Raw genomic sequence first — 17,367 nt, 5'->3', positions numbered from 1 at the left:
TGGTGCCAATGTAATAAATTTGGAAGTTTTCCTTCCTTTTGTATTTTTTAGAATAGTTTGAGAAGATAAGGTATTAAATCTTCTTTAAATGTTTAGTAGAATTTGCCTGTGAAGCCATCTGGTCCTGGATTTTTTTGTTTGTTTGTTGGAAGTTTTTTGAATCAATGCTGGATATCAGTCTGTTCAAATTTTCTATTTCTTCCTGTTTCAGTTTTTGTAGTTTATGTTTCTAGGAATTTATCCATTTCTTCTTGGTTATCCAATTTGTTGGGGTATGGTTTTTCATAACATTCTTATAATTGTTTTTATTTCCAGGGCGTTGGTTGTTATTTCTTCTCTTTTGCCGGAGACCAGCTCCAGCAACCAGGGGTTCCCGAAGGAAGAACGGCGTCAGTGAAAATAAAACAAAACTAAAATAAAAAACTAGAAAATAAAAACTAAAATAAAAAACTAAAACTAAAATAAAAATGGACACAGACAACAGCAGTGTGTTGAACTGGCCAATTTATTGTAGTAAACGTGGCATTATATATGCTATGATTTCCTTGTAGCATACGTCATTTATGTTTTTCTAACATTACCTAATTTTGAAAATGTTCCTATGTATAAACAACCTTTAAGAAATAACATGGCAATTTTCCCCTAACTTTCCCGCATACCCTTTGATTATAGATTAATTTCTTACATTATTCCATTCTGCATCTGCGTTTATCTATAATCTACAAAGCATTTGCTTTGCTGTTCTTGTGAAAGGCCCTCCATTTCTCAGCACCTCAAGTGGAACAGTTACAGGGACATGACCTCCTAACCACATGAAGCCAGAAGAACAATGTGTTTGCCTCGGTCCGAGGTGCCAGAAAGGGGCTGAAAGGGCCTTGGAAACCGAAACCCATGCCTCATACATTCTCAGAGAGACAGTGCACCTAGGAACCAATGAACCATTCTGTAGCTTAACTGACTAAATTCAGTCATCATCTGGAATGCCTCCGGGGGGCCAGGTGGGCCTAGGGGTTAAAGTCACCTGTGCCAGAGATATACTCCTTAGTTGCCAGAGTGGGGCTCTCAAATCCATATGTCTCTCCTTTACAGGCCCTCTTTGCTGGCAAAGGTATGAGGCTATCATCCTTCCTGTAAGTAGAGGAGTCTCCATAGAGGATGGCAAGGGCTAAACATAAGGCCGCACAATTTCTTGCGGAGCCTTATTTTCTTCCCTAATGGTTCTTTTCCCAGGGGGCCTGCCGAGGGCAATTCCCCAACAGACAATACCCCAGGTACTTTTAAGGCCAAATTACCTAAAAGCGGGAGTACAAGAAGCTACACTGTGGGCGGGCCGCCCTGCAGTCACCAATCCGTCCACAGCCCGGGCCCTGCCACTCAGGCTGGGATAGCTTGGCTTCCAGCATCAGCACTCTTCCATTGTCAATTTTATTTATTTGGGTCCTTTCTCTTATTTTCTTGATAAATCTGGCTAGAGGGTTATCAATTTTATTGATTTTTTTTTTGAAAGAAACAGCTCCTGGCTTCATTGATCTGTTCTATTTTGGTTTGTCATGTTTTTTAGAGTCTACTTCATTTATTTCTGCTTTGGTATTTATTATTTCCTTCTTTCTGCTGGTTTTAGGTTTTGTTTGTTCTTTTGCCAGTTCCTCCAGGTGAATACTTAGGTCATTTATTTGCAATTTTTCTTGCCACTTGGGGTAGGCCTTTATTGCTGTATACTTTCCTCTTAGAACTGTTCTTGCTGCACCTGAAAGGTTTTGCACCATTGAGTTTTCATTTTCATTTTTTTCCATGAACTTTTTATTTCTTCTTTTATTTCCTGGTTGACCCATGTTTAGTGGCATGTTATTTAACTTCTATGTATTTGTGGTCTTTCTAGATTTTTTTCTTATGGTTGACTTCTAGTTTCACAGCATTATGGCCAGAATGGATGCATAGTACGGCTATTATCTTTTTGGCTTTGTTGAGGCTTGTTTTGTGAGTTAATATGTGATCTATTCTGGAGAATGTTCCTTGTGCACTTGGTTCCTTGGTAAGATTGTATGTTCTGCTGTTTTAGATTGGAATGTTCCAAATATATCTGTTAAATCCATCTGGTCCAGGGTGTCTTTCAAAGCCATTGTTTTCTTGTTGAGTTTCTGTTTAGATGATCTGTACATTGATATAAGTGGGGTGTTAAAGTTCCCTATTATTATTGATTACTTCCTTTAAGTTTGTTATTAACTGTTCCGTGTATTTGGGTTCTTTCACATTATGAGCATAAATATTTACAATTCTTATATCTTCCTATTGGATTGTCCCCTTTATTATTATATAGTGTCCTTCTTTGTCTTTGGTTATAACCTTTGTTTTAAAGTCTGTTTCGTCTCATGAGTATTGCTACTTCAGCTTTCTTTTAACATCCATTTGCTTGATAGATGTTTCAACTTTCACCTACCTTTCAATCTGTACATGTCTCTTATAGGCAGCATATGCATGGATCTTGTTTGTTTTTGTTTGTGTTTTTTATCCATTCTATCACCCTATGTCTTTTGATTGGAGCATTTAGTCCATTTACATTCAAAGTAATTATTGATAAATATATATTTATTGTCAATTTATTATTTGTTTTGTTATTGTTTCTGAAGATTATTTCTTATCCTTACTTGTCTTTCTTCCATGTTTTGCTGTTTTTCTTTATTATGTATTAGGAATGCTCTGTATTCATTAAAAAAAAAAATTAATGTTTATTTTTGAGAGAGAGAGGGGGGAGGCGGGGAGAGGGAGAGAAAGCACAAGTGGAGGAGTGGCCAAGAGAAAGAGGGAGACACAGAATCTGAAGCAGGTTCCAGGCTCTGAGCTGTCAGCACAGAGCCTGATGTGGAGCTCAAACCCATGAGGCAAGAGATCATGACCTGAGCAGAAGTCGGATGCTTAACTGACTGAACCACCCAGGAGTCCTGTTCTTTCTCTTTATTCTTTGCATATATATTAGTAGTGTTAGATATATGGTTACCATTAGATTTGCATATAACCTATTCTGCATATAGTAGTCTATACTTGATGTTTGTTTAAGTTTTAACCCATTATTTACTCCTCTCCTCCCCTTGTTTAAGGTATATGTTGTTATATTTTATATCCTTTTATTTTGTGAGTTCCTTGACTGCTTTTTTACAGAAATATTCATTTTTACTGATTTTGTGTTTCCTACCTTTTACTGTTACTTTGGTCTCTCCTCTCCTTTTCACTCAAATAATCCCCTTTAATATTTCTTGGGGGGCTGGTTTAGTGTTCATGAACTCCTTTAGTTTTTGTTTGTAGACAGACTTAATTTTAAATCATGGTCGTACCTCTCACCAGCTTTAAGACTTTTGTGAAGATCACCTACTTCTCAGGCACACATTTTTGGACTTTAAATTGAAACAAACAAATACATAATTCTCCTCAAAGAGCTTTTGTGATGATTAATCTAGTAAAATTCCTGAAACATAGTAAGGTCTTGATAAATGCTTGTTGCCTCTACTTGTAATCCTACAGAATACTTTTAAATTATAAATAGTTTCATGTGTCTAAAGATTAAAATGCTAATGATTGACAAGCTTCAGCTTTTATTCTGAGGGGTATGTTTTCTTTTTCTTTTTTGATGCACATCAAAAAAAATATTCCTTCCACTGTAGTCATTTTGTTTAAAACCCAGTAACTTTGACCTTACAAAGTCAATACTGTTGTTTATATTTTTTGACTTTGGCAGAAAACAAGGTCCCAAGCACTGAAGCAAATCTTTTTGTCTCCCTTGATCTATTTTTCCTGCCTTGAAGAAATGTTTCATGTATTTGCTCCTCTATTTATATCTCAATTCACAGTTGTTACCAGATTTGCATGTTCATATTCACATTTTCATTTGTAAGATTTATACAGAACATGTCCTTTGCATAAGTATGCAACATAAAATACAGACTTCCATAAAGAATAAAACGTGTTTCTTCTCTAAGAATATATGAGCCCCGAACATAAATTCCATAACAATAGTCTACTGGGGGAAATTTTTTCATGTGTTGAGGAACCACATGGGGAACTGAAAACTGAAATTTTACCAGTAAGGAGAGCAGTAGATCAAGTCTTTTAGGGCAGACAGGAGGGAAGGAAGCCCAGGATTAGGCAGAGTTAAGAAAGGAACAAGATGATGGTGCTGGGTAAGCCAAAAGAGGGAATTTCCAGCAGAGTCAGATTCTGTAGAGTGGCTAAGTAGGGGGCAGCTTGATAATCATATTAGTTTTACCATTTACACAGTCACAGACAAAAATAGAGAGTAGAGCCAACAGGTTGTTGGAGATGGAAGCCTGAAATATTGGGGGTAGAGGAGGATGACTAAGCAGATGTGCCCCGGTTCCCATCCATGTCTGCCATATGACCATGAGCATTTTGTGTAATCTTTATGAATTGATTTCCCTAACTATAAAATGGATAAGGCTTATTTTATGGTGCTGTTTTGAATATTATTGTGACAAGAATATGCGGAGTATGTAGCAATACTTTTTTAAAATATAAAAGGTTTGTAGTAGATGGTAGGCAATATTTTTATCAGGGTCAACATTTTTTATCTATATTCAAGGTGGTTAGAGAAACAGAAAAGAGAAAGATTCAACTGTATAGTTAACTTTGACTTTTTAAGTTTTACTCAAAATATTCCTGTTTTTTTAAACTGAAAACAGTGAAATGTCATTATCACATTTTATCATTTCTTTTGATATTTTACTTCATCTCCAACCACTAAAACAAACTCTACTGCCTTCTGGCCTCAAGGACTCTGAAAATGAATGGTTTCTTATTAAAACTAGTGGTTCTGTGAAGCACCAGCCAAAGGTGCAGCCGTACTGCATTCCAAAGTAACACTTCTTTTTTTCCTTCCATCATTAACCAAAGTTAAAATTCTTCTCTAAAAGTGAAATGGAACTAAAGCTATTGTAATATTTTGCTCTTCTACAAGACTAATTTGATGTTTGTAGATTTGAGTGGCCACATTACTGGAACTATTATGCATATCTAATAATCTTTATCAGTTATCACAAACTACTCCAAGAGAGAAAATCCCAAGTCTTAGTGGTTTGATATAATAGAAGTTATTTCTCATTCATCTAGAGACCAGACAGTATAAGGTAGGAATAAAGGACAGTTACTGTGCTTGAAGGACCTAACCAAAAGAGATTCTTCCCTTTCAACATTTGGCTTCCAAGATCATCTTGGAGTTTGATAGAAAACTAGCATAAAGAAAAGAGACACAATGAAGCATCACTCAGGAGGCTGGACCAGGCCTAGAAATGTTGTACATCTCTTCTATCAGTATTACTTGGTCAGGACTTAGACCAATTTCTAGATTCAAGGGAGCTGACAAAATGCAGTCTGTGGCTGACTTTTCATATTATGAAAAGGAAGCATTAATCTCTGGTGGTCAGAATGCCATTGATGTCACAGTCCATATTTTAGGTTTTTAATCTGCTGGACATCTGATGAAGAGCTCTGTTTGGCTAGGGATGAATGACACTACTTTATTAAAGCCTGCTCTAATCTTTTCAAATATTCAACAGTGGCAGTGAGGAGTGAAGCTCTGCCTTTGGTGTCCAACATACTTGAGTTTGGATCCTAGCTCAGGTCCTTGCTAGCGGAGTATCTTGACTTTTCTGAGCATTGGTATCCTCATCCGTAAAATTGTTAGACCGTGGCAGACGTTAACAATGTTTATATAGATCTGGAGTTGAAATATGTAAAATATGTAAATTAACTATCGGAGTGTCTAGCACAAAGAGATTGCTCAATCATTGTTAGCTGTTATGATTGCGATTGTTATTTGCCTTAATACCAAATAAGTAATGATTTATTACTACATCATGAACAAAATTCTTAATATTCATGAGATTGCCCATGTACCTTAACATCACCTTTAAGTCATTGGAGACACATTGAGGAAAGTTTTGTCATGGGCCTTTTAAATATTGGTGGCCTTCACAGTTTAAGCTTATATTGATGATGGTCTTAATTTCTTAACCCAGCTGTAGTTCCATCTGGATTAGGTTAGAGCCATGCTGGCCACCAGTCAAACGGAATTGTGATTGTTGCTTAATGTATCTAAATATCACTAAATAAATTTTGAAAAACAAATATCTGATAATATGTATGACACCCATGCACTTAAAGGGCACCTCATATGCTCTGAGATATTTGTTTTATTTTCTAAAATTTAAGATCATTGGAAGGAGGACCTTTTTAGATTATTTTATTAATTTGACATATCTAATGATTGTTCATATTTGAACATGAGAAGCATTCAAGTCTATTTGGATTTTCCAAGCTCTATTTTTACTCCAACCATAGGAAAATAATTTAACCTCTAGTATTCTAAGGGGCTTTGTCTGTAAAATGAGAGTGATAATACCTGCCACACAGAGATTGAAAGCTTTCAGAATACTACGAGGACAAATTGGATACTCCACGTATGTTTGTTCTATTTGAATGTAAGTCTGAAGATTCTACAATTCTATGATAGTATTAGAATTTTCATTTTAGAAAGTTTTGCATTTTTGTTATGGAAAATTGTTACCTCTATAAAATTATTACCTCTATAAATCTAGAATTCAAATAGAACACATTCTAAAGGAGACCATAAATGCTCTGTTTGCTTGGTACTATTTACACATGTTTTCCAATACAATTTACTGGAGAATGAGATGAGATAAGTAGAGATGTTGGTTATTAAACTCTGTTCCTTACATTTTAGCTACATCAGTGAGAGCAGGTTTCTGGATTCTAAGTGCTAGAAAATGAATTATTGAAGTGTGAAAGCGGAACTGTGTATTGAAAATTGCAAAACACGCAGAGGCTGGCTGGTCTGCCTTATCAGAGAAGCTGGTTTGTTAGAACTTTAGTGGTTAAACCTTAAAGGTACCTCTACCTCCTATTAGAAGCAAATGCTCAACCCCTTTTTTCCTGGCTCTTGCCCCTGGAAATAATCCCATAGCTAATATGTTGTAAATGTTAATGAATTCAGTATTGTCTTGCACTGTCTCCTGCATTTTAATCACAATGTAATCTGGAGTGGTAACTATATTTCCCAAACCCCAAACTGGGACATGTTGCCTACTAGATGGTCTGATCCACAGCTGTAAACTGCCTGAGAGAAGACATCCATTGTTAGAGAAATACTGGAATTTCTGGAGTGTAAAAAGTATAAATAGAACCATACTGGATTTCTGGGCTATTTAAATAGTTTGTTCTAGAACTAAATTTGAGGGAAAGGAAAAGAAGAGGGAGTGAGATTAAAAATGACTAAATACTTAACTAGGTGTCAGCTATTGAAAAAAAAGCTTATTTTTACAGTTACTATTTTAATCTTTCTAACAATCCCGTTATGAATGTTTCCATTTTATGGATAGGGAAACAGAACCTTCAAGAAATTAGGTAATCTGTTCAAGGTCACACAAATTCTAAATGCCAGAACTAGAACTGAAGCTATTTAAGGTGATGGCCCTTTGGCAAAACCAAGTCAGACCCTTAGTACTATTGTGTGTTTCTTCAAAACAATGGAAATATATCTTTCCAATATCAATCAGTTCTCCCTTCTCTAATATCAACTAGGTGTCCTACAATGCAATTTAATTCTGACACTAACAACCTGGAGTTAGTGCAGAACCAAGGGAGCTTAATTCCATAAGACTGCCTATATTTTAGATGTCAGCAGGAAATGGGGTCCTTATGCTACCTGCACTCTGCCTAGCTTGCTACAAATTTAGGAGTTCTTACAACTCTCCATTCATCAACCTGTAAGCTCCTTCAAACTTCATTGTTTCAGAGGTTTTAACGGTCTCATTACATAGGCACAATTGATTAAATCATTGGGTAGTGGTGACTGAATTCAATCTCCAACCCTTCTCCCTTCCTCAGAGGTTGGGGGTCAGGTGGAACTGATAGTTCTGACCTTCTAATCGTGTGATTGGTTCCTCTGTAACCCATCTTGAGGCTATCAAGGGGCCTACCAAGAGTTACCTCATTACCATAAACTCTAATATGGTCAAAAGGGACCTGTTATGGATGATAAAAGAAACTCTTAGCACTCAGAGAATTCCAAAGATTTTAGGAACTCTTGCCAGGATCCAGAGACAAAGACCAAATATACATTTTTTTTTTTTAATTTTACCATAACCATCCATTCTTTTAATACAGATCACAGAAACTTATTCTACTCGTAAGCTTAAATTTATCCAACAGGGCCCCTTGGTTCAGAGAAAAGGAATTATGATGGGACAGATTAAGTCAATGTGCTACAAAGATGAAATATATCAATCTATGTGACCTAGTTCTAGTACCAGAAGGGAATTCATTCCTGAAAAGTGCCTTTTAGAGACCAACCTCAGGACCTTTTGGCTACTTAAGAGAATATGTATCCAACATTTAAAAAATATTTAGTATGTATGTATGTATGTATTTATGTTGATGCATTATAGTTCCATAGTGTTTAAAATTGAATGTAAACATGAAAATCTAAATTATTGGCTGAAAATATCATAACTAAGCAGGAGATTAGTTATGATAAATGACTCTGAACTTGGAGAGAATGAAAGACCACCACCTGCCCGTCTGTATCAGGTACCTATCAGAAAGGAGAAAATTTCTCTGTATATTTAGAATATAGGAAGACGGTTCTGAGTGTGGATTTTATAAGTATCAGTTTAAACATTTAAAGGAAACTTAAAATAATTATAATAATCACATATTTCTATGTTTAATCTTTCTTTTCCTGCTAGGCAATGAGTACACAAAGGTAAGCACTGAGTTCTTATTCACCATTGAGTCCCCAGTAAGTAGCCTAGCATCTGGCACATAGTAGGAGTACAATAAAGATTTGTTGAATAAACGAATCGGGAAGACCTAGTTTTGAATCTTGACCTCAGTATTTACTGTGACCTTGAACAAATTACCTAACCTATTAAAGCCTCAGTTTCCTCCATATTTATAATGATAGTACTGTTTAATAACAAAATTTGCCCAAGTAAATTTGAAGATCTAATTGACTTTATTAAATGATTCATGAATTAGGCAAAACCCCACCTAGCAAGTAGAGAGGCACTCTGAGGAGTTACACAAAATGGAAGATTTTTATAGACAGAGCATGGAATAAGAAAGTTATTAGCACAAGAAAAGGATTGTTCCCCAGGAGGCTGTTTGCTAGGGGAAAAAGCAAGGTGTCTTATCTTGCAGATTACCTCATCTTTCTTTGGTAAATGGAGAGGACCCAGGTGACAGACTCATTGGTGCTGATGAAAAACAAAACAAAACATTTCCTGACTGACTGGTTAAGGTCACATTTCTGGGGGAGGTTGAAACTGCAGTTAGATTGGATATTAAGCCCTGGTTTGGGAACTTGGTCTAAGTGACACTATTTTCAGCCTGTGGTTTTCTTTTTTCTTTTCTTTTATTTTCTTTTCTTTTCTCTTTTCTTTTCTTTTCTTTAAATTTTTAAATGTTTATTTTTGTGTGTGTGAGAGAGAGAAAGTGTGAGCAGCAGAGGGGCAGAGAAGGATGGAGACACAGAATCGGAAGCAGGCTCCAGTCTCAGTGTTGTCAGCAAGAGCCAGATGCAGGGCCAGAACTCAGGAGCCATGAAATCATGACCTGAGCCAAAGTCAAATGCTTAACTGACTGAGCCATCTAGGCGCCCCCAGCCTGTGCTTTTCTTTTCTTTCTTTTTTCCTTTTCCTTTCTTTCTTTCTTTCTTTTTCTTTCTTTCTTTCTTTCTTTCTTTCTTTCTTTCTTTCTTTCTTTTCTTTTCTTTCTTTCTTTTCTTTTTCTTTCTTTCTTTCTTTCTTTCTTTCTCTTTCTTTCTTTCTTTCTTTCTTCAGTACTAACCTTTTTATTTTGGGGGAGATATTGGTGAGATAACACATGCAGGTTACTTATCATACAGCATGGTGAGTAGTATGCATTCAGTAAAAGTTAGCTACTATTATTGTGTTTACTGAAGTTTAAAGGGCACAGAGGGAATAACAAGAATAAAATTTATATTACTATCTATGGCCCATACTTCCATAATTCATTCAATATATTATTTTGTGAAACCTCCTAGATTAAATTGACTCCATTCTATTGATTATCTTGCATTTAGTAGATATTAATGCTAATTGAATGAATGTATGAATGCATAAATAGGAATGTAGTATTAAATTTTAAGCAGGTGGCTGAGTATATAATATGTGATAAATATAATGATGAACAAAATACAATCTCTGCCCTAAAAATCATAGAGTATGTTTGTGGGAAAAATATCTAAATAGATCATTGCCATGAAGTATGATAAATACCGAGTTGGAAACATCTAAAAACCAATAATTATACACATGCATACACAGAGCTGCAGAGTGAATGGCCATGGGTGCATTAACGTGAGAGTCAATAGTTCAGAAAGCTTTCTCACATCCATATCCTTTTTATCACTTGAGGGAAACATTTTATGTCTTTTGTGCCCATTTCTCAGATGCAGAAATTGAAGCTAAGAGGATTTCAGTGAATTGTCCCAGATTTTATAGCCCTAGAGATTAAATGCATGTATTTTGAGATGTCATCCCATGTCCCTACTACCCAACATTTCCTTTAGTGTCAGTCCTTTAATAGCTAACAGTAGTATTTTTTTTTAAATTTTGGATACTTATGGTTCTAATTGTATCCTGCATATGTAGTTCTCATTCGATGAGTCTTTCTTCATTAACTTTTTCATGTCTATGAATTTACAACTTAACAAATAGTCCTGGGGCATCTGGTTGGCTCAGTTGGTGTAGCATCCAACTCTTGATTTAGACTCAGGTCAAGATCCCAAGGTAGTAGGATTAAGCCCTGTGATAGGTTCCATGCTGAGCTGCTTGAGACATTCTCTCTCTCTCCGTCTCTCCCTCTCTCCCCCTCTCCCTTAGCCCCTCCCCTGCTCATGTGCGCATGCACACACACACACACACACTCACACACACACACACACAATCTCTCTCTCAAAAAAAAAAAAACAAAAAAACAAAAAAAACAAAAACTCTTATAAAGTGATAAATAGGCCAAGGAGCTCTGAATGAAAGTTGCAGTGAGGACTTTGATTCTTAAACTAATTAGACCAGATGAGTATTTCCTTTTATAGGAGGCCTTAACATTAGTAAAATGGGGCTAATACTGTTGATCTCAGAGAGCTACTATGAGGATTAAAGAAGATAAAACATTTGTAAAGCCCAGACTGGGTGCTCTGTATTAGATGGTTCTCGTCCTCTTTCCCTGTCAGACTCTGCTATGCTTCACAGTACCCACTGCCTGCTCTAAACTCCAAGCAACTCTAATGTCCACAAAATGGCTTTAGAACTCCAAAGATAACATTGTTTGGAAATAGCATTACAGAAAACACACACGCAGCAGGACTGAAGACATACCGCATTTTACTTACATAAGAAAGTTAATGGCTTCCGTTATGTCTATATCAACCCCTCCTCACTGTGAGACCGCAGCCTGGGCTGTATTACCAGGCAGAGACTGCACAATTCCAGAGATTTTTCGAACTGTTACAAATTAGAATCCACGAGGGAAAGGCTCACTAGAGGACATCACAGGCGAGGTTATCATTTTTTCCTTTTGAAGTTGGGCCTCATATCTTTTTCTCATTATAATCATTACTTTGAAATATGATTTTTTTAAACAGTAATTTTGTAGAACAAAAGGGATAATACCATATTTCAAAAGCTTTACTGTGAAATTAAACCTTTGAACTACTGTGAAAGAAATTATTCCCTCAAGGCTGCAAGGCTTAAAGGTTATTAAAAATTTAATTTTAAGGAAGGCATCCAGGAAAAAAAAGTGTATAAATGCTACTTAGAACTCAGATTGCCCAACTTAATAACTCCCATTGCTCCTTATTTTTAAATAATCTGGAAGTGTGAACAAATGCACTCCCATTTTTTTCTGTGGCAAATCAGTATGTCAACAGATGGCTGGCAGTGCTCCTTAACATCGTCTGTCTTCAACTGGAGGTACATGCACTGCAGTGGTTCTGCTGGTATCTTCTCTCTCCCCCATTTAAAAGATAATAGAACAATGTAGAAGTATTACACACAGGATACACTGAACTGAAAGAATCCCCCAAACTCCAGATATTGTAATAAAGAACAAGTATCCAAACCACAGTATAAATGGTCCATGCTGGTATGATAGGAAAAGTTTCCATTTTCTCATCTGTGAAGTGAAAAGAATTTTCTTCATCCTGTGATACGGACGTGATATTAATGCTTCTCCATTGATCAGACAATGTGACCTCAGGCTTCTAACTTTCTTTGTGTTCCAGTTTCCTTATCTGCAAAATGAGGATAAGAACAATACTTACCTCATCTATGTCATATAGTTGGCATGAAGATTAAATCAATTCATATCTATACAATGCAGGGGATGGTAACTGGCACATAGTAAGCATAATGTATTATTATTGTTATTATTAATTTTAATCCTACCATGTCCAAGTAATATAACGCATTCTTAGGAGAAAAGAGCAAATACATAATAAGTCCATGCTTATTTTTTTAATGTTTATTTATTTATTTTTAGAGAGAGAGCACAGCAGGGGAGGGGCAGAGAAAGAGGGAGAGAGAGAGGGAATCCCAAGCAGGTTCTTTGATGTCAGCACAGAGCCCGACATGGGACTTGATCTCATGAACCATGAGGTCGTGACCTGAGCTGAAATCAAGAGTCAGCTGCTTAACTGACTGAGCCACCCAGGTGTCCCAGGAAGTCCATGCTCTTAAGGAGCTCACAAGTAAGTAGGAGACTAACTGAATAAGGTACTGTGATTAATTAAAAGCAAAACAAACAAACAAACAAACAAAAAACCCAGCACATTAGAATGACAAATCAGTGGTATGCTCAGTATCCTCATCTGTGATTTGGATCTGCCTGTGTGGTAGACTGGGTGAGAAGAGGATGTGGTTAGGGGAGGGTTCCCCAAGGAGGTGCCTCAGGAAAATCATTCTAGGCATAAGGGAGTGAAAGTTCATGGAGTATAAATAAAACCTATTTCCCAGGAACACTGTGGAAGAAACAAATGACATGAAGCCATGCTTCTCCATCCTGACTGCAATTTAAGATCATCCATAAAGCTGCTTAAAAATACCATTTTTGATCTACTGAATCAGAATCTGCTGGCCTGCAGTCTAGGTATTGGTGATGTTAACAACACATATAAGTAATTCTGCGGCACAGCCAGGGTTGAGAACCACTAAGAAATGTGCTTTGGAAGCATATTGTAAACAGTGAATCTCAATACAAATGCTAGATATTGTGATGATTGTGTATTATCTATTTATTTTTGACTGTCCTAAATTGTTTACCAGGTAAGATTTTTACAAACTTTACTTATATTGACGGTAACAGTGGAGCTGGAGACTATTACATCTTCTCCATGCTGTGCAGTGAGAACCACCAATAGTGTGGTAGAACTTATGACCCTTTCCAAGGCCATGCAAGAGCCTGAGGATGTCAGGCCTCACAGCTCCCTGTGCTTGTGGACTGGTTTGGTGATCCACTGGGTGTCAGGAGTTCTTCTGAGAGCTTTATGGAATGGATCAATGAGGATAACCTCAAAGGGTTTGTGCGTGGAATCTTTGCAACTGAGTAAGAATTCAAGACTCTCAGAGCCCCACAGCAGCATCCAGCTCACTCCTTTGCAACAGACTGAAGGCTTCGGGCAAACTAGCTGATTAACACCATGATGAACAGGCTTGCCAACGGTAGCACCCTTAGGAACTGGGCCACCTCGTCACTCACGAATCTGAAATGTGGCATAACCTTCCTTGGCCTTGTATCCCAGTCTGTGTGCTTTATCAGGCCAGGTTGGGCAGGGGTTCCTGTGGAGTGTAGAGAGCTGGAGGTACTGGCAGCAGCACAAACTGAGAAGAAAGCGCATTACACTGGACTGTTTCTTCCTCCTTAGCTCCTGGGGGTACGCGTAAGTGCCTGTCCTGCTTACCTTTGAACAGATGGCTGCCACCACATGGAAAGGAAAGAGCCTTCCTCCCATGATCTTTTTTGGACCTACTACTGCTTAGTATCTAAATAGGTAAATACAATGATCTCAAGCCCTTTACACGTATAGTGTTTTGTTGTTGTTTTTGCTATTTTGTTTGTTTTGGTTTGTTTTTGGTATGAGGTTTTTTGTTTCGTTTTATTTTTATTTTTATTTATGTTTTTGCTAAGTATGTTCACACACTGGGGCCAGAAGTGGCAAGCAAGACCGTGAATGACAAGCACAAGAAATTGGACTCATAATGAAACTTTTTCCAAGTTGGGAAATGATTAGATGTGGTGCTTAAAATAGAGATTGTCTCTGCTCTTCTGTTTCTTATGGAATAACCCATGTTAGGACAGGGATCCTCATAGAACTAACCAGGTGTCCAGTGCACTCAGAAAGAACCAGATTTGTCTCTCCTTGACATCATTCACTTGCTGAATCTCACCTGCAAAGGTTCTCACCCAGGACACATTAACCTTGAACCTACCATAACTGTAAGCTTTTCTTACTAGATTGTGTGCTCCTTGAGGGCAGTGACAATATGTCTGCCATCCACTGTTTCTCTAGCACCTTGCATGGTGCTTGTCATATAGTAGGCACCAACAAAGATTTATCTAGAAAGGATAGTTGAATTTTTCCTTCCAGTGGGCGTGATGTCAATGCTATTTGGATCTCTGTTCACTGCCTTTGGGAAAAGGGTTGTTTCCCTATATTCTTAGTTGTTAGCTTATTTTAAAAGGATGTTTATGAGAGCTAGTGGCATGTTCCTGGTATGATTACTGGTATGATAACACATTTTCAGAGTAATGTGGACAAATAATTCAATTCTGTTGTGTACTTCCACACCAGGCAGGGGTAAGGTCTATGTTTGCCCTTCTGGGCTATCACCTTGAACTTCTGCCTTGAACATGAAGCTATTAAGACATTCTGTTTCTCTTCTGAAGTCCTTGGTGTTGCCCTTTCTTTCTTTGCTTATCTAGAGTTCAGCAAAGCAAACCATTCATTATATATTTTTAAGAAAAATTGCAAAGACTATGCAATATGTATAACATGTAATTCCTTATTAGTGTGACTGTTGCTCTCCTAAATGCCTAGTATGTCAGATAAAATGAATTTTCTCATTAACCTCATGCATGCCAACTTGTCAAATTATGATGAACCAAACAAGACTGTACCCAGAAATTGAGCTGCCATCATTACGTTTATATGGCTTTGCCAATTAGTCTATAAATAACACATTTTTAACACACTTCACGGTTTTGAAACTAAACCGCTTCTGAATGTTCTGAAATATAAGAATAACAAAAAGACTATCCAAAGAAAGTAAAAGAAAATGATTTGCTCTTATTAGAGGAAATTAACATTATTTAGAGGAACAAGGGATCAGACAACCATATAGACATTCAACAAATATTTATTGGATGTCTGATCTGTGAATACAGTTTTCTTGGGTGTAGTAGGTGTGACTTAGTAAACAAGTTACTGGAATTTTTCCTTCAGTAGAAAATTATTATTTAAATAATAACATAACGTAAATATTTATTACACCTATATGGATTCAGGGTATTAGCAATGGAGTACCAAGATGAATAAGACAAATCACTATATTTATGGAACTCACACTTGATAGTGAAGTCAGATAAAAAATGATTAGAAAAGAAATTGGGAAGGTAATAGTAGTACATACATACGTATATACATAGTAGTATACATACAGATATAGCAGCAGGATGATAGCAGTTAAGGAAAGAAAGATAGATACCAGAAAAGGGAGGATTTGTAAGGCAGGAAATTATTTGACATAATTGTAAAGTTCAGGACCTGTCTAAAGAATGAAAATGATTTGGGGGACTATGACCTGTGTTTGTTTGAATCATAGTTTTTGAGTTCTAACATATGCTTGGAGGAAACTCTGGGGTTTGCATGAGGGACTGGCAGGGAACATTGTCAATGCTCAGTGTCTCATCAGTTACAGAGAGTAACCCAGTTTTGTTTCCATCATGCACACTGCCTTTTGACAAAGACAAACAAAGGTGAAAGTTAACAGAACCCAACTTCTTTTGAAGGTGCTTTAGAGTAACTCATCCCTGCTGAAGATTTTCACCCTCCATGCCCAGTAACCATATAAACTACTTTCGCCAACCACTTTTTTCTTCTTAAAAAGAGTTCTGGTAAATACGATTTTCCCCATCAAGTTTTATTTCAAGTGATGTTTTAGTGCCCTGTGAGACCTTACTGTAACACCCATAACTACTGCTATGCCCTACTATCAAGTGAAATAAGACACAGATGCACACTTCCCATCCCCACTCATAAATGGCACAGACAAGGTCTGTCTCCCCCTGCTAACGTGACCCCACAAGAACAGAAAGCACATCTCTCTTATTGACTGATTTGTGTCCAGTACTTAGCATTGCTCAATAAAGATGTGTGGAGTAAATCAAGAATAAGCTAACTTAATCCTCACAACCCTCAAGTTCTTTTTTGAGCTGGTGTAGTGAACAAATGTCATTTTTCCCCAGAGTAAAGTTGATGCCCATTCAACTCAAATCTTATATTGATTTCATTTAAGAGTGTAGATTCTCATCACAAGAAAGAAATGAAAAGAGAAGCATGTAATTACGAGAGGAGAGAGACAGGCATCTTCTAATTAATTAAGAAATGATGCAATTCTGGTCCCTTTATTTTATTTTTATTTTATTTTATTTTATTTTATTTTATTTTATTTTTTTAACATTTATTTATTTTTGAGACAGAGAGAGAGCATGAACGGGGGAGGGTCAGAGAGAGAGGGAGACACAGAATCTGAAACAGGCTCCAGGCTCTGAGCGGTCAGCACAGAGCCCGATGCGGGGCTCGAACTCACGGACCGTGAGATCATGACCTGAGCCGAAGTCGGCCGCTCAACCGACTGAGCCACCCAGGCGCCCCCTGGTCCCTTTATTTTAATAGAAACATTATTTCCGTTTTCATTCTGAATCAGGAGGTGTGGGAATGAGATGAAGATTGCAGGAGCATGAGAAGGGAAGAGTCACACGTAATTGGAGTCTGCAAGTGTAGATGGTACATCTCCGAAGCCTGGCAGTGGAGGGAAAATGGTGGGCACAGGACAGCTTCATTTCCTTGAGAGAAACCAAACACGGTTCTTTGCAAAAATCTTGTGTTCACTTACTTTTTGAAGGGAAAATAATAACAACTAACAAATGCCATTACAGGGCATGCTTTGGCAAAAAAGTAATTTGTACTATAATTATATAATACAGACTCAGATTCTCCTATATTAAATGGGAATATAAATACTTCTCATATGGAGTATC

The 17,367-nt window shown here is 37.1% G+C and overlaps 1 protein-coding gene and 1 pseudogene across 1 annotated transcript in view; one reads left to right on the top strand and one right to left on the bottom strand.

Moving 5' to 3' along the window:
• TENM4 (teneurin transmembrane protein 4) overlaps positions 1-17,367 on the top strand; it is a 2,903,849-nt gene that overhangs the window by 784,215 nt on the left and 2,102,267 nt on the right. The gene's annotated exons all lie outside the window — the stretch shown is intronic.
• LOC132660579 (large ribosomal subunit protein eL15 pseudogene) lies at positions 13,392-14,089 on the bottom strand (annotated as a pseudogene).

This window comes from Panthera onca, chromosome D1 (assembly GCF_046562875.1).
Source record: "Panthera onca isolate mPanOnc1 chromosome D1, mPanOnc1 haplotype 2, whole genome shotgun sequence".
Lineage (NCBI taxonomy): Eukaryota > Metazoa > Chordata > Mammalia > Carnivora > Felidae > Panthera > Panthera onca.
This window is presented reverse-complemented; position numbering and strand designations above follow the sequence as displayed.